This window comes from Callorhinus ursinus, unplaced genomic scaffold (genome assembly GCF_003265705.2).
Source record: "Callorhinus ursinus isolate GAN/ISIS: 27379988/994484 unplaced genomic scaffold, GSC_fseal_2.0 scaffold5, whole genome shotgun sequence".
NCBI classification, from domain to species: domain Eukaryota; kingdom Metazoa; phylum Chordata; class Mammalia; order Carnivora; family Otariidae; genus Callorhinus; species Callorhinus ursinus.
Window position 1 is genome coordinate 20,593,922 of NW_027397067.1, and position 18,079 is coordinate 20,612,000.

The 18,079-nt window shown below is 40.8% G+C and overlaps 1 protein-coding gene and 1 pseudogene across 9 annotated transcripts in view; both read left to right on the plus strand.

The window, feature by feature from the left end:
• Nucleotides 1-18,079, plus strand: part of SULF1 (sulfatase 1) — a 175,419-nt gene that overhangs the window by 36,186 nt on the left and 121,154 nt on the right. The window lies entirely within an intron of this gene.
• On the plus strand, nt 11,865-12,278 carry LOC112823145 (ATP synthase F(0) complex subunit f, mitochondrial pseudogene; annotated as a pseudogene).

The window sequence follows — 18,079 nt, forward strand, 5'->3', positions numbered from 1 at the left end:
GGGCGGGGAGATGGGGACAGTCACAAGTGGAGATCAAGAAAAAAGAATGGGATGATGTCATTCTTTACTGGGACAGTCACTGAAATGAAATCAGGTCACACACAATGGTCTTGTTCTATGCCTGCAACCATAAGTGTTACAAGAGATTACTTTGTGGCAATCCTTGTTAGGAAGGGTCTCAGGGCGGTGCTCACATTAAGATATCCCCCAAGACATCTTTAAGATGTGTAAGAAGGACAGAATCATCCCATCCAGTGCCGAAATGACCCACACGAAGTGCACAACATTTGTTTTAAGATCACTAAGCCACAGTTTAGGAGAGAAAAAGTGTGGATCCTTATAACAGTGAATTTTAAGAAGCAGAATGCAACTCCACAGCTTGGTTTCAGGCAAGATGTTTTAAATTGATTCCCTTTCTCATAGGATAATTTTGAATGGCATTTTAAAGTTAAGGCAGAATATATTTCTCAGTATCAAGTTGCATTTTCTGAAAAGAAATACTGCCTTGTACTATGTTAGGGCATTTTTAGGACTGATTAACTCTGCTTACATAGGAAGCATTTGATTTGTGTCGATGTTGAATCCCTAGAGCACTGGTGGCAGATGCATTCAAATTTAGGTTCCTTCTCTCAATGATGTCCTAATTTAACCTCATTCATCTGCTTCGATTTCACAAGAGGGCATCACAATTACAAATGAAGGTTAGATTTTTTAAGAAGCCATCCCTGGAATAATTAGGTGATAGGGTCAAATCCTGTTATTAAGATTCAGTTGTGATTGCATTATAGGGCTTAAAACAAATAAGTCATTGACTGAGGCTTTTTTTTTTTTTTAGGACATCTTTGCTGTGCAAGTATTTACCATAGTAGAACTGAAACACTGTAGGCTTTTTACATTCATATCTGCAGGGTACAGAATTTACAAAATGTAATGTTCAATTTTGGTAAACCACTGGTCTTCAAGCGCATGTGTATATTCAGGGACAAGGTCCTTCTCTCTTTTGTAGACTTTACAAAAATGTAAAACCAAAACTAGATTGCAGTGAGAATTCATATTTGCTTTATGATTTTGCCTTCAGATTACTAGGGAATCTTGCATGGTCATCTCGGGTGTAGGAGAAGTGGTGATAATATACGTGACAAATGTGTTTGAAAGTTGCTGCGGATTGTGGCTATTACAGGGCAAAGAGGGACATTTTGAAGGAATCATTTTGGGGGGCAGATTCTAACACAAACTTCAGTGATTTCTGCTGCCCTTATTTTTAGATGAAAGGTAATGAGGCTACAGGACCTTTGAGAGAGGATAATTATTTAAAAATAAAAAGTAACCAAAATATTTCCAAACAAATGATCAGCATTAGAAACTCTCAAGTTCTCAAGACAGTGTTTTATTTCCTTTTCTGTTTATTTTCTAGCAGGCTTTAAAGAAATCTAAGTCTATTAACCGGAGCCATTTGATAGTAGCATCTAAAATGCAGGTGTTACTTTAAGCAGATCCGTTATTAACAAAGCAGGTAAATCAAGCATGGCTTCTTACAATGGGATTCACCATAAAATTAATTTAAAAATTACTTACTTTTATAGTTTTACCAAAAAAAAAAAAGATTTGTGCATTCTCTGCATTGAAACGTATTTATGTATTACATGAAGTAAGAATGACCCAGCAGACTAAATCTATTCTATAATATTCATAGGAGCCAAGACATCTGGGTGGCTCAGTCAGTTAAGCGCCTGCCTTCGGCTCAGGTCATGGTACCAGCTGGGGTCCTGGGATTGAGCCCCGCAACTGGGCTCCTTGCTCAGCGGGGAGCCTGCGTCTCCCTCTGCCTGCCACACCCCGCTGCTTGTGCTCTCTCTCTTTCTTTCTATCTCTGACAAATAAGTAAATAAAATCTCAAAAAAATATATTAATGGGAGGGCTAGCCAGACTAGCCAGACATGATGATGCTCAGTAATGCACAGTGGCCACAGGAGAGGGACAGCAAACATCCAGAGCCATCAGTTGCCCATCTGTAAGGGATGTAGATATATTGAGTATGCCTGATGATGATAAGTTCGCCAGAATATTTCTAGTCACAAAATTCTGCTGTTCGAAGAACACTGCACTAAGAGTTGGTTCCAATTTTAGGCATTTTGTTGACTGTGTAACTTTCTACAAAATGAGAGTATACTTGTCCCACTTCCCTCACTAGGCTGTTGTAAATATAAGATGAAGACCGGAAAAGTACATTTGGGGGGAGGAGCAGACGTATGGAGCCCTTCAAGCCCACTCTTGTGCTCCTGTTGTAATATTAAAAGGCTAAGGTATGGCATGGCAATCATTAGTTCCCATTATACTGTTCTATTCCCAGCACCTTTCTTCTCCCTCATTATTCTTTTAGTTTTATGTCTCTGCCAGTAAACTAATCCCCAATGTGTATTTTTGATGGTTGGCAAAAATTCAAAAATGCTTTGCAAAGAAGGAAGGCTATAGAATCACTTGGATTCTAACTATGCATTCAGTGCATTTTTCAGAAAAGCTTCAGAATGAAATATCTCTTTTGGCAAAGGCATTAAAAATAAGAGTGAAAAAATAGCTTGTATTATATACACTTGTAGTTGTTGGAATTCAACTAAGGGTTGACTCTCAATAATCTTTATTAGGGGGAAAAAAGATGTGTAAGATTAACTCCCTGGGGACAGGTGCTATTGCTTTTCAAATCTTGCTGATTGGCTCCTGTCGTGCTCTAAAGTGGATCGAGAAATTACCATCATCTGCATCCCCGCAGACAGAGGCCGGAGACAAAAGGTGACATCCCTCTGCTCTCTGTCACATGACTGCCTCTTAGAGAAATATTTCATTTTCTGGTTGCTTTTTCCACCAGGAATTTCTTTTATTTTTATTTTTTGAAGATTTTATTTATTTATTTGACAGAGAAAGCACAAGCAGAGGGACCAGTAGGCAGAGAGAGAGGGAGAAGCAGGCTCCCCACCGAGCAGGGAGCCTGACGTGGGGCTCCATCCCAGGACCCTGAGATCATGACTTGAGCCGAAGGCAGACACTTAACCGACTGAGCCACCCAGGTGCCCCAGGACTTTCTTTTAAATGGCCGATACAGTATCAGCTTAGTACTCTGCACTTACTGAAATATCCCTTCTGGGAGAAGGGACAGGAATGTAAGTTACATTTCACATTTGGAAGTCCATCTTAGTTTGAAGAACTTTCTCTCTGGTTGTAGAAATATTAAGACGGAGTTTGTATGGTATGACTTGTGTATATGTGTATGAGTCACTGTTTCAGTGACAAGCAACTCCTAAACACGACAGACGATGATTCTGACTATCAAAACACTGATTTTTTTTTTTTTGTCCCTCCCGGACTCGTGTAGATAGTAAGAACATGCATCTACATGGTAATAACTAGGCTGAGCTATTGGCCTTCATGGATGTCTAAAAACATACACAGTGGTGTGCTGAAGAGATGTAAAAAGAGCCTTTCCTACCTTACAGAGTCTTTGGGAATTCAAGAGTTATCACCAGCCAAGGTGATCCTGTCTTCTTAAAATGAAAAGCTCCCTCTCTGTTTCTAATTTATAGTGATACATGGAAGAAGTGTAGCATACTGATTAGGAACACAGATTTGGGAGACAGACTGCCTGGGTTTGAATGGTTTGCCATGTCCTTGGTTAACTGTGTAACTTCATTTCTTTGCGTCTCAGTGTCCTCATCTGAAAAATCGGGGCCAGTCAGTAATAATACTGACTTTGTCTCACTCTTTGGAGGATTAGATGTTTCTTTATGTATAAAGGGCCCCGAACAATGCCTAGCACTTAATATAGTGCTTTATGCGTGTTAAGAATTATTATTATTTGTGGAAATGTTAAAAATCTAGAACTGCACCAGGTAGACACTATGTTCCCCTGACGTTAGCGTGCCCGTAATTCCACACCCTTACGTACACACACACTCTCACTATGGGAGAGAGCAGTCACGGGCCCCAGCACCACCCTGTGGGAACTGGTGTCAGACAGGAATAGGGTGAGTGCCTCACAAATAATAGCAATCATAACACCTGCTGTATACACACTTGCGATGTACATTCGTGCATTGCAACAGTTGTGGAAAGCCAAATAACGTGATACATGGAAAAGTAATTTGGGAGTATATTATCAGCATAGTGATAAAACCAGCTTTTAACTTTCTAATTTCTGATTTCCCTTTAGATTTGCTTAGACCTGGGTTCAGCTTTTCCCCCCATCCAGTCGTGACTTAGCAAATCCTAACCGATAAAAACTGATAGTCACTAAAAGACAGAAATTCTCCTTGTAGAAACCCAGATGATTCAACAGACCCAGATTCTGACCCCAAAGAGCTGGATATTTATTCTGTAGTCTACATTCTGAGATCCACAGAAGTGTAAAAGGAGCTTGCCTCACGAAAACTTTTTTTAATCCTTTGTTTATAAATAATATACATTTGATGGGGGTTTTTTGTTTGTTTGTTTGTTTTTTACAGCTCTCACGGTTTAAATGAAATCATTTCAAAGCTCCAGGTTGAAGCTGTGTGGCACTTGTTCTTCTAATTGTGCCATTATTAGGAGTCCCTTGTTGAAAGGAGAGGAAAACATATATATGTCCTCAGAGAATGATAAAAGAAGTCTCTTGAAGAGAGCTTTCCTGAGTATTTTGGAGATTTTTCACACAGTGGAGAGCACTAATTCTGCCTGTATTTGAGACTTCTGAAAATGACATTTCATACATAAAATTCAAAACTCTAATTGTGTATCCAGTGTTGCCACAGGGTCTTAAAATAGAAATTTGGGGTTTGATTTTCCACTTCTCTTTCTTTATGGTTAAGTCGGTATGCCTGGAGCTGACACGTCCCTACTGCACCAAAGATATTATAGAAAAAGTGAGTGTTGTTTACCCCGTCGTCCCCCTCAGCATCTCCCAAGTGAAAATTCAAGGTTATCATTGCGTGACATTCGGTGACCGACAGAGCCGTGGCCATCCATCGTGTTGAGAACCAAGTGCAAAACTTTTAGGCCTTCCAAGGACTGCCAGTATGAGAGAAAGATGATATAGTGAAAACATAGTAAAGAGTCTCTGCCTTTTACTAGCTGTGGAATCGGGCAAGGTGCATGGCCTTTTGAGCCTCAGGTGGCCTTTTGGTAAAATTTGGGTAACAACGTTTACCTCATAATATTACTGTGAGGGGCTCAGAGAGAAAGTGTGTGCAAAGCACCGAGTGCAGAGATGAGCCTATAGCATGCATCCAGGAACATTCATCTCTCTCCTCAACTTGTCTTAGCTCAGAACTTTCCTCCTCCTCCGCCTTCTCTCTGGTGCTGTGGCCCTACCTAACTTCCCAGCCTGTCCCTGCGAGGATCCCCATGCCCCTGACATTCTGATCCAGACTGCTCACACTCCTTACACACCCTTCCTCAGCAGATGTCTGGAAAGTCACAGGGCCAGAATATTCTTTTACCACTTAATAGCAAAAGCTAAATGCCATAACCCATGTACAATTGTCCTTGATTTCCTCGCAGCCAGAATTTGATTATTTCTTCTTTTGCACTCCCGTGGACTTTATACTTAATTATGGTTCACATTTATTTAAGTCTTGTTTGTACCACACTGTCATTTACATTCCTGTGCCTCGCGTTAGGCTGTGTGCTTTCTGAAACTGGAGTATCGTCCTTTCATTTCTTACTGCATTTAGCACAGTACTTTGGGAGTAGTTAAGTGCACAAGAAGTGCTCCTTTTTAATTTAAAAAACAAAGTTGCAACTTCTGGTTTAAAAATATTGAACTTTGTTAACTGCCAGAAAGAGGCATCCATGCTTTGGCTTGGGCCAATTCCCTAGTAGCAAATTTTATTTTATTTTATTTTATTTTTTAAAGATTTTATTTATTTATTTGAGAGAGAGAGAGCACGAGCAGGGGAAGGGGCAACGGGAGAAGCAGGCCCCCCTCTGAGCAGGGAGCTCCATCCCAGGACCCCTGGGATCATGACCTGAGCTGAAGGCAGACACTTAACCCACTAAGCCACCCAGGCGCCCCACTCATGGCAAATTTTAAAACTCACACAATCTTTCTTCTATCTGCCTAAGTATTTGAGTATTTAAAGGCGCTATTGTGCAAAGAGACCCAGAATTAAATGTCGAGGAGGAGCCCATGCCCTAGCATCTGTCTTGTAGAGTTTGGTGAGAGATACCCAGTGCCTATAGAGCTGTTACAAAAGACAAGGATCCTATGGAATAATGAATGAATGATCCCCAAAGCTCTTCACTATACATCAATGTCTCTTAAAAGTAGCTTGTTACAAGAGATCACTCTGAAAGACCATAACACTTTGGACATGGGAACTGCGGAGACAACAGCAAGCCTCGTGGTGTGACACGAGGACAGCCTACCCATGCACTTGGTGCAGGCAGGGCTTCCCGGCAGACTTTTGGCATGTCAGCCAGCGGGACAAAAAGAGAGGGAAAGGATTTCAGCAAATGCTAACATCTGAAAGACGAGTGGGAACACACGCCCTTAATAAGTTTTCTAGGAAGGGGTTCAAGAATGTATTTTTGCTGTTGGCTATAAAGATAATAAGAGGGTGGTGGTATAAGCGAAAGTTTCAGGAAAGCTGAGCTTTGCCCCAACTGTATATTTAAGTGGCTGTGTGACCTTGGGCAAGTTACTTAACCCTTCTGGGCCTCCATTGTCTTATCTGTAATATGATGTAAGTGTTCACTTGCAGCTCTAAGATTCCACAACCAGATTCTACCAGTTACGCCTACTATATCCTCCCGAGAATTGCATCACTCCTCAGCCGAGGATTATACTTCGCACCTGAGTTTTGTCGGAAAATAATGCAATGAGAATAAAGAATGAAAATTATATTTATAATCACTGAAAATATAAGTGATTTTCATTTTATTTTCCCTTACTCAAACTGACTCGAGATTTTCTCAACAACTGAAATGAAATGTTTGTTGAGATGGATATTTATAAATGTGGGCAGACTCCTAGTTGCAAATGGACAATGTTGAAAAGGATCATTTATAAACTTGTCTACCAGTGGTTCAATCTATATTATCTAGTAATATTATTGATGTTATTTTTTTTACAGGTCCATTAAGGGACAGATACCCTTAGCAGGCCTGCCTAGAAATCTAAGCTTGAAGTTTAAAATTTTGGTGGGAGGGGTGCCTGGGTGGCTCAGTCAGTTAAGCATCTGCCTTTGGCTCCGGTCATGATCCCAGGGTCCTGGAATCGAGCCCCACATCGGGCTCCTTGCTCAGCGGGAAGCCTGCTTCTCCCTCTGCCTGCCACTCCCCCTACTTGCTCTCGCACTCTCTCCCTCTCTCTGTCAAATAAATAAAATCTTTTAAAAAAAATAAAGCTTTAGTGGGAAACAAGGTACTTCATGTGACAGTCTGTAAGCCTAAAAATCTATCCTCATATCTATGCTCTTCATTCCCTGGCCTACTTCCCCAGCCCTTGTAAGAAAAGTTAGAGTTTCTCCTTCCTCCTAAGCCAATGCCGATGATCTGTTCAGGTCTGAAATTCTAATGAGAAATAAATTGAGGAACCAGGAAGTGGGGGTTTTAGGAGAGATGAAAAGAATTTCAGTTAGGAAAGGAGGTGGGGTCTTACCCTGAGGTACTTAAAAGGCAGGGGAGAGATGGGGTAAAATGAGCATAAATTTCATTGGACCCAAGGGCTTTAAACAGTAAGTATGGGGTAAGTTCATTGTAAGACATGAATGAAAAGTAAGAGAAACAGCGTCTCGAGAATAAGAAGCCAGTGGACAACAAGGAAGGAATAGGGAAGTTTCTCTATATTTCCTCATTCTGGATTTTCATCATCTGCTTCTGCCTCCTTCTACTCCTCCTCACCACAGATCCCGGTCATCTTGTATTTTTTTTTCTTTCTATGACCAGTGTTTCTCCCTGTTAGGAGTAACGTTTTCTGGCTTTTTCACATATCCAGTAATAATTGATTGGCTGCTGGATATTGTGAATATTAAGTGCCTCGTGGTAAAACCCAACCTCCTTTCCCAACCAAAATTCTTGACACTCAGTAAGACAGGAATGGGGGGTGGGGGGGGGGTGGGCAATGTTGACGATTACTCCAAGTGGATGTGCAGAAGGAAGGAGAAATTAATGCACACATTGATCAAGGAAAATGATGTATTTTATTTAAATTTATCATAGACTTACGTTTGTGTGTTTCTGGTATAGCATTCTTTGCCTTGTATTCATCAGCTTGCAGTTAGCTGAGCTTTTTTGGATCTGGGGGCTTACATTTTTTAAGCACATTTGGAATTTTTTTCAGTCATTATTTCTTCACATATTTTCCCATTACCACTATCCCTCCTAGGACTCCAATTACATGCATGTTAGACTACTTGATATTAAAATTATTCCACAGGCCACGGGGAGTGCATTCACTTTTGAAAAGCCTTTCCTTTCAGATATTGTACTTTTCAGCTCTAAAAATTCCACTGGGTTCTTTTTAATAGTTTACATGTAGCTCATCATTACGTTCACGTTTTCCTTCAAATCCTTGTGCATACTTAGAATAGATGTTTAAATTCCTCATCTGCTCATTCAATCATCTCTGTCATTTCCGAGTCTCTATCCCTCGTTATTAAAGTATAATTAACATAACATTATATTAGTTTTGGATGTATGATGTAATGATTGGATATTTGTATATATTGCAAAATGATCATCATAGTAAGTCCAGTTAACATCTGTCACCACGCAGTCACAAATTTATTTTTTTCTTGTGATTTTTTTTTCTTTCTTTCTATGACCAGTGTTTCTCCCTGTCACATTTTCTGGCTTTTTCACATATCCAGTAATAATTGGTTGGCTGCTAGATATTGTGAATATTACATTGCTGAATGTCTGGATTTAGGTGTCTTCTTTTAAAGACTATTGCATTTTGTTCTGGCAAGACAATTAATTTACTTGAGGATCAGCTGGGGATCTTTTAAAGTATGTAAGTTGCTTTAGGTTGGATCTAGGGTGATCTACACTCTAGGGCTAGTGAGCCCTACTCTCAAGGCTTGAGCTTTCTGAGGTCTCTATTGGATGCCCCATGTGTGTTCAGTGAGCTCTTTCCACCATGGCTGGTCAGAACTTAAGTATCCCAACCATATGTAGTACAAGTTGTTAATCTTACAGCTCCCCAGTAATTCTTTGCCTGGTGGTTATCCTTTGTCCAACTTTGTGGATTCTCACCCCACAAATCCATAGCTTAGTATTCAGTCAACCACTGAAAACCCCATACAGATTTCTAGAGCTCTTTCTCTGTGTTCCTCTCTCCTCTCATATTCTATCCCACAAATTCCACTTCCCTCTCCAAATTACACTCTCTCTTCAGCTTTGCTTGGGTATCCCTCTTGGTGCCATTTTCGAAAAGTGTCTAGTGGGACATACCTCCCTTACGTTTCTTCTCTCAGGGATCACAGCTTATTGTCCAGTGTCTGAGATAGTTGCTCCATATACGTTGTCCAGTTTTCTGACTATTTATAGCAAGAGGACTAGTGTAGTACCAGTTACTCCATCTTGATTAGAAATAGGAGAACCACAACATTTGTATTCAAACCTTGTTTCTTTTTCTTTTCTCCCCACTAATCACGAAGACCTTTCAAGGTAGTGACAAGATCTCATTCATCGCTGTATTCCCAAGGCCTAACCTAGAATTTAGCACATAGCAGGCATAATAAATATTGTTGAATGAAAGAATGAATGACTATTGTTACACTGATCCACAATATCTGGGTTATCTACATTTAGTTGAGATGTTGATGTAAATATCTAAGCATTTCTTTAATATGTGCTTTTTTAAGCAACAATGAAAAATCTATTAAACTGCTGAATTCACATTAGCTAAAGATCAATGCTAGGGTAGACAAGTTCTATGTTAAGCCTACTTAATGTTCCTACTAGCTGTAATATGCCAGTGTCCAGAAACAGAGATCACATGTTTTCAAGTACCTATAGAACAGTAATGACAAATTATTGTAGAATCAAAAAGTAGTGGTGGCTGTTTTTAACATTCAGTCCATGAAGTTGGCAAATGCAATATTTACTTCGGGGATTTCTGCCTCTAAGCATATGCCAGGATTATAAATGTCCAGACTGTAGTTGCATTTACCTTCATCTTTTGAAGGAACTATGATGGCTTTTTATTTAAATAGCAAAATGCATTGAGTTGGTCTTTCAAAAGGCTATCTAGCTTTCTTTCTATGATCAAAAAGTCGACTTATAAACTAAGAATGATGGTCAGACTTTTGTAAACTACACAAATTGAGTGGGAAAGGAGTCCTGCATTTTCATGTTAAAGATTTCTCTCTGAAATCTTAATACAATATCTGTACAAGTTTCATATAAGAATTATCTATATCTGGAAGAATGTAAGATTTGCAAAAATATCTTTAAAATCTCTGATACTTAAAAGTCTCTGGATATGGGTACATTTCCTATAATTAGAATATCTTTCCCTAATTATTTAAAGGTTTCCTAAAATTCAGACGTTTTCTTGTCCTATACACACACACACACACACACACACACACACACACACACACACGCAAACCACATGACTGATAATTATTCCTACTCCATAGGTCAAGTCAGGGTTCGCACAATACTGTCATTATCAAAAGCATGGTCTTTTAATACTTAATCTCATTTGATCCACAGGATTCTTAAAGTTTCCTTTCATTTCTTTTTGACTCTATTTCTGGTTTCCTTCGATGGAAGGCAGCAGTTTTTTAAGTTGAGGAACTGAGCCGTGAACAAGATCTCCGTTGGCTCATTCTTCCAGGTACCTTTGGCAAGTCACCTCTTCATCTTTGTTCTTTGATGACACACCCTACCAGATGGAAAGAATAATTTGATCTCCACATGAGTGTGAAGGAGCCCTGAAATTCTAATATAGGTTAACAAAAAAACGGTTCGTTAGTTTCAAAATAATGATTGTACTTGTTTAAAGCCTGAGTGAGATGAAGTTTGAGAGCAATGATTTAAGTTTGTGGTTCCAGAACTGTTCAAAACTAAAGGTTTTATTTCACTTTGTTTTTCTCCAACGTTAACCCCCCTCGGTTTCTATTTCCCAGTTAAGAATCTAAAGTGAACCTTGGCCAAAGCCTTGGGTTCCACCTGGTTTGGGGTTGAAACCACATGAAGCCACTGAATTTTGCATAGTTTCCTTTTGAAAAGATGTATCAGCTTAGGTTCTCTTTCAGTGTGAGCCAGGTTTACATAAAATTTGGCCAAGCTGTAGATGAACCTGCCCTGAGTTGTGATTTTATATCAGACCCTAAAATGAAGCCACTTACCTGGTTCTGTCTTTTAAAAAAAGCGCATATGTAATGTCCCCAGAGTGGATGGCTGAGGTGCAGTAGCACTTTGTTTTAGTATAATGTGGGGGAGGATTTCTCAGCTACTTGGAACTCATTCTAATTGAGAAACCAAACAGACTCAGTAATAGAGGCTCTGGTGTCAGGAATAACGTTTTGGGAAAATTTCTTTTGAAGTCTAACAAGAAGGTTTCCAAGTAAATAGCTCAGAGACACCAGGTTAATTCACCTTTCCTTTGTCCCGTCCTTTATTTTCTGCATTCATTAATTGAACAAATCCTCATTGAGCACCTATCCCACGACGTGCCAAGCCCTGTTCTAGGTATTCAAGACATATTTGTGCACAAAATATTTACAGATCCTGACTTTTGTGGTCCTTACGTTCTAGTAGCAGAAGACAGAAAATAAAACTAAATATGCCAGATGAGTCAAATATATATAGTATATTCGAAAGTGGCATGTACTATGAAATAAGAGAAAGTAAAGCAAAATTAGAAATCGGGGTGGGTTGACCCGGGACTCCAAGATGGCGTCAGTCGTACCACTGAAGGAGAAGAAGCTCATGGATGTGAAACTAGGAGAGCTGCCCAGCTGGATACTGATGCGGGATTTCACCCCTAAGGGCATTGCTGGAGCATTTCAAAGAGGTTACTACCGGTATTACAACAAGTATGTCAATGTGAAGAAAGGGGGCGTTGCTGGGATTTCTATGGTGCTGGCAGCTTATGTGCTTTTCAACTACTGTCGTTGTTACAAGGAACTCAAACACGAGCGGCTCCGCAAGTACCGCTGAAGAGGGCCCGGTGTGGAGGCACTTTTGGCATTCCTGACCATGACCTTTGCCTGGCACCCTTGAATCCTTTCATATTCTAATTCAGAATTAACATCCAATAAAAGATGACTGGCACTCGGAAAAAAAAAAAAAAGAAATCGGGGTGGGTTGCCGTGTTGAGGAGGTTTCACAAGGAAATCATGGAGATGGTAAGATTTGAACAAAGTCTTGAAAGAAGTGAGGAAATAGCAAGCAGGTATCTTGAGGAAGAGCTTTCCAGAAAGAGAGAACAGCTAGAGCAGAAGCCCCAAGATACCTACATATTAGAGGAACCATAGTGACACCATTTTGACAAATATGAAGTGAAAAAACAGAAGAGTGGTGGAAAATTCGGTCAAACAAGTAACAATAGGCCAGCACGTGACCTGTAGGCCATGAGAAGGACTTTGTCTATTTCTCCAGATGAAAAGGAAGCCATCGCAGGAGGAGGACATTCTGATTTCTATGGTCAAAGGCTCTGTCTGTCTTGTGGAGAACAGACTGTAGATGTGCAAAGGTAAGAAAAGAAACATTATTATAAGGTTACTGAAAGGGATAAGAGTGCTTCGGATTTGGAGAAAGCCGTGGAAGTAGCAAATAGTGGTCAGATGCTAGCTAATTTTGAAGATAGAGCCAACGGTATTGCCTGATTGATTGAAAGTGGTATGGGGGCAGGGGTAGAAAAGAATCAAAGATGCAAAAAAAGAATCAAAGATGCTTTGAATGTTTTGGCTCAAGCAACTGGAAGGATAGAGTCGTCATCAATTGAGATTGGAAAGGTTGCGTTGGAAGCATTCTGGGAAGGAAGATCAAGAATTCAGTTTTGGGGGCGCCTGGGTGGCTCAGTTGGTTAAGTGACTGCCTTCGGCTCAGGTCATGATCCTGGAGTCCTGGGATCGAGTCCCACATCGGGCTCCCTGCTCAGCAGGGAGTCTGCTTCTCCCTCTGACCCACTTCCCTCTCGTGCTCTCTCTATCTCTCATTCTCTCTCTCTCACATAAATAAAATCTTTAAAAAAAAAAAAAAGAATTCAGTTTTGGGAAGCAAGTTTGAGGTGTCTTTTAGACCTCCAAGGGGAAGAGCTATCACTGTATAGGTAGTTGGATTTATTTGCAGATTGTGTGGACATTTGCATTTGGAAGTCAGAAGCATAATATCAACAAGGATGTGAGTATACACAGAGAAAAGAAGTGAAGACCAGCCTCTGCGTTTCTCCAACATTAAGAGGTCAAAGAGAAGAGGAAAGGTCAGCACAAGATATTGAGAAGGAGCCCAGCAAAGTAGGGGGAAGACCAAGGGGTGAGGGAGTTCCTGGTTTCCTGAAAGCTGATTGAAAACAGTGTTTCAGGAAGGAAAGAATGACCAACTACATCTGGCAGGTCCAGTATGATGAGGATTGAGAACTGACCATTGGATTTATATCCTTAGCAGTTACTGGTTTTGTGCGTGAGAGCAACTTTGGTGAAATAGGGGGAGAGAAAGCCTGAATGTAGTAGATCTAAGAGAGAACGAAGGAGAGAGACTCAGACAGCAATATGGCAAATCTTCCAAGGCACCTGTTCCAAGGGGAGCAAAGAAAAGGGGCGATAGCTTGTGAGAGATGTAAGGTCATGAATGTTTTTTACAGGATGGAAGAAATGACAACATGTTTACACGCTGATGGGAGTGATGTAACTGGGGGAGGAAAAATGATCTGAGCAAGCGAGGGGAGCATTGCTGGAGCTCTGATTTTTTTGAATAGGTGAGAAGAAATAGAACCTTGTATAGAGGTGGAAGAATTGGCTCCGGACTGAGAGAACACGGAGAATTCATCTACTCAAGTAGATGAGAAGGCAGAACACAGGGGAGCAGATGCTGGTGGGTGAGCAGACGGGGGTTGGGGGAGCCCATGCAAGTTCTCTTCCAATTGCGTCTGTGTCTTCAGTGAAGCATAAACGAGGTCATCTGCTTAGAACGAGGGTTAAAAAGGAGTGCTGAGGGTGTGAGCAGGTAGGAGGGGATGAGAAACGGACATCTGAGGGAACGGAAGAGTAGCCGGGCTAAGGAAATAAAGTGTGGTTGCCTGGCAGCATTTGGGGCCTCCTTGAGGGTTGTGGCACGGGTAAAGCATGAGCCCCCATGGGGTGACGTGCCTTTCTCCAGTCACGGGGCAGTGGAATAGGCCGCGAGTTGGATTTAACTAGGGCTCTGGTGTCGCAGGCCAGGGTGGTGGACTGATGGGGGAAGTGGGGGATCTAGCCTATTCACAAAGGACTGTGTGAAATGACTTTAACCTGATAAGGAGGGGAGTGAGGGCCAGTAATGAGCGGAAGGATCAAAGGACTGAAGAGCTCTGCCATGTCAAGGAATTGTTGGCTTGGCCAACTGGAGGACTGAGTAGTGGCAGAGGGCAGGATGCAGGAATCTAAGATGACAAGACAAGAGGCAATTTCCAGTACTGCTCAGGGCCATGGATGGACTAGCTGGCCTCGGGAGTAACTAGGGTAGAAGAGAGGTGACCAGAAAGGAAGAAGCAATGGTGCTGGGAAGCTCACATCCATGAGCTTGGAAATCTCCAAGAATTCAGGCAGGCGTAATATTGGAGAGATTGAGAATGAAAAAGAAGCTAAAATCACTTTGAAATGTGGAGGAATGTCCCGGGGTTAGTTGATAACTACGGAAGTAGTAGGCTATGTAATCTAATAACATGAGCTAATCTTTTTTTTTTTTTTAATAAGAAAGCATATGGATTTAAGGAGGAGAGGAGAGAGAGAGAGAGAGATGGAGGGAGGGAGGATGGGAGGAAGAAAGGAAGGAAGGAAGGAAGGCAGGCAAGAAGACAGGCTGGAGGGCTTTAAGAAAGAGTTTAGCATAACTGATTCAGTGGATCTACCCAAATTTACATTCAATTTTCTAGAACTATAGTATTCAAAGATAACGTATTTATACACAAACCTGGATAAATCATTACATTTTGTGTAAAGTAACATTTTGCCAAAATGAGATTTTTTTTTTCCAGAAACTATCAAGGTGCGCAATAACTTGCTGCTTCTTATTTTACAATGAAATAAACAAGAAAGTCCTTAGGAAGATGTCAACAACAGCCCAGAAGAAGGAATCCAATTTAAGTATAGATGGTCTGGGCTTGCTTTATGGCAATAATAAACCAAGTGTCTTCTCTGGGAAAAAGAGCCAAAAATCTCTGAAGGATGGTGGATAGTGCTTTATATGTAGAGTGGTGGCTTTATTACCCCTTTTTATGGCTTTGCGTCTTCTCCTTATTGTGACAAAAGATCACTCAGATGTGAATTTATTTTAACGATACCTATACAGGCTTTATGCCTGCAAAAGTAATTCATAGTATTTGTCCTGATGAAAGCTCAGAGGACATGATCGAATTTTAATACTTCCATAGTTAAGCCATATTCCATCCTTGATGCCATAAGAACATTTGGGGAAAAAAATTCCTGGAAGTCAATAACAGCACCTTGGTCAGATTCTATACAGTGTGAGCCCACAGATACTCAGAAAGTGCTCAATGGGACTAAGTTACTTGACTGTTAATCCTGTTGTAAATTCAGTTTTGTGGTGGAAAGGAATTCTATTTTCGTTGGAGTGAAATTGAGAAGGATGGCCAGGTAGAATTTCCCTGGTGTAATTCCCCCTTTCATGTTTATGAGTCATGTCTTTTGCCTTGGTGAGCAATGACAAGGATGACACCAGCTGACTTGTTTGAAAACTCAGTAAACCAGAAGAAACCTTGTCCTTGTACTTTTCTAGGAAATCGGGTAGGGAGAAAGAAACAGTCCAGTGGAAAAAAAGACCATTAAGTCAAAGGATTTTTGATTAATTCGCACCTTGTTTAGACTTTACTGTAAATGACAATAATGTTATAAATTGAAATAAGCTTTCCAGGCAGCCGGTACTGTGTGAAGTGGATTTTGTGCACTTTTTCTGAAATGGCAAATCATCCATTCATTCAGCAAATGTCAACGCACGATTGCGTGCGCAGGATATTATCTCGGTACTGAGATACTGAGGCTCTAATGTCAGATGTGACCCACAGGCTCTGCTTTCAGAGAGCTTATATTCTTTTTCTTTTTATTCTTACTTATTTATTTATCTTTTTTAATTTTTAAAAAATTTTGTTTAAATTCAATTATCAGAGAGCTTACATCCTAAAAGGACCACACGTGTGAGCTGAAGTAACACGCACTGAAGCTTTCTGTCAGTGTGATTACTAGAAACTGTGTCTTTATAGGGGTAACAACAGTCTTTAGCACTGACTCCAGTCTGAGGTAGGGGTTGGAAAGGACAAAGCGCTCAGCAGAGAGGACAGAAGACATCATTCCAAATGCTCCAAGACAGAGGATGTATTTCTTAAAGCTCTTCAGTGGATAATTCCCACTCTACTGTTTGTTAGAATGTATTTCAGAGAAAAATGGTTAGAGGATAATAATGTAAATTCACTAGAACCTCCCCGGAACTGTAAAGTTTTTAAGGACAAACTGCTATATGACCAAATGCCGGGCCAGCTTAGGGATGCTTAGGACAGTGGCAGAAAGTACTCCCCAGTAACCTTCTCACCAGCCAGGGGTTTGAACGCAACAAAATCCCTTTCCTCACGTGGCCATGTTAGAAGGGCAGTTAATATCCAAGCAGAGACCTCTCCTGAATACTCTCAACCGTCTAAATGACTTCCTCACAAGGCTCTTCTTTAGTGCAAAGGAGAATTTAAGTTTCTGGACTTTTGTTCCCAAAGATCAACCTATCTTTTCTTAAGTTTTATTTTATTAGTCATCCTGTTAAAATGATGGACTTTTGTTATTAGTCAATTTTTTTTTTTAACGCTATGTCAGGGGCACCTGGGTGGCTCCGTCGGCTAAGCGTCCGACTCTTGATTTCGGCTCAGGTCATGATCTCAGGGTCGTGAGATCGAGCCCACATTGGGCTCCGAGCTAGGCGGGAAGTCTGCTTGAGATTCTCTCTGTCCCTCTCCCTCTGCCGCAATCCCTGCTCACGCGTGCACACGCTCTCTCTTCCTCTCCCTAAATAAAATCGTTTAAAAAAATAAAAAATGCTTCTGTTTCACAGTACTCATTTCCCAAAGTTTACAGTGAGAGGCTACTTGAGTTCCACTCAAAATAGAGGATTTGCTTCGTGAGAAAGATAGCAATAATAATGATGATACTAATAATGGTTTCTTGTGTCTGAAAGATAGAACGAATCCGAAAGTAAGTTAGACACTTCAGAAATAAAAATAATAAAATGTCAGTGTGCACAGCTCTTGTCTGGCTTCAGCTGGTATCTTGATGATGTTCTCGAGAACTCCCCTCCAGTTTGCTGACACCCCATCTGCTTCCCTGAGGATGACATCACAGGCAGGCCGAGATTATGAGCACACTTCAGGACAGGCCCTGCAAATGCAAAAGTAGCTTATATTCAGAGCCTCGTTTCTAACCGTTTGTGACCATATTCCCAATCTGTACGTTGTCTATGCACAGAAAAGATGTAAAGAGAAAATAACAGGGGGGAAAACACTCCAGCTAGCAGATTGTTGCATAGCAGAAACCAAAATAATACAAAAACCGTACAATAGCCATGTCATTGGGGGCAAGTGAAAAGACAAGGCGAATGACCAGTAGAGCAAGAGGAAAGAGCCGGAGGTCAGAAAGGACAAAGGGCTCAGCAGAGGGGACGAAAGACTTCATTCCAGATGCTCCAAGACAGGATGGCGGGTGTCAGCGGGGGATTCCTGGGCAGCTTAGGGTCTAAGCAGGTACAGGGTTTTGGTTTACTTAAAATACCAGCTATGCAAAAAAAAAAAAAAAAAAAAAAAAAAAATAGACGGGGAGGATGAAAAGAGAGATTTTCATCACCTTAATTAAATAAAAAAGAGAGAGAAGGAAAGAATGGAGGGAGGAACGAAAAAAAAAAAAAA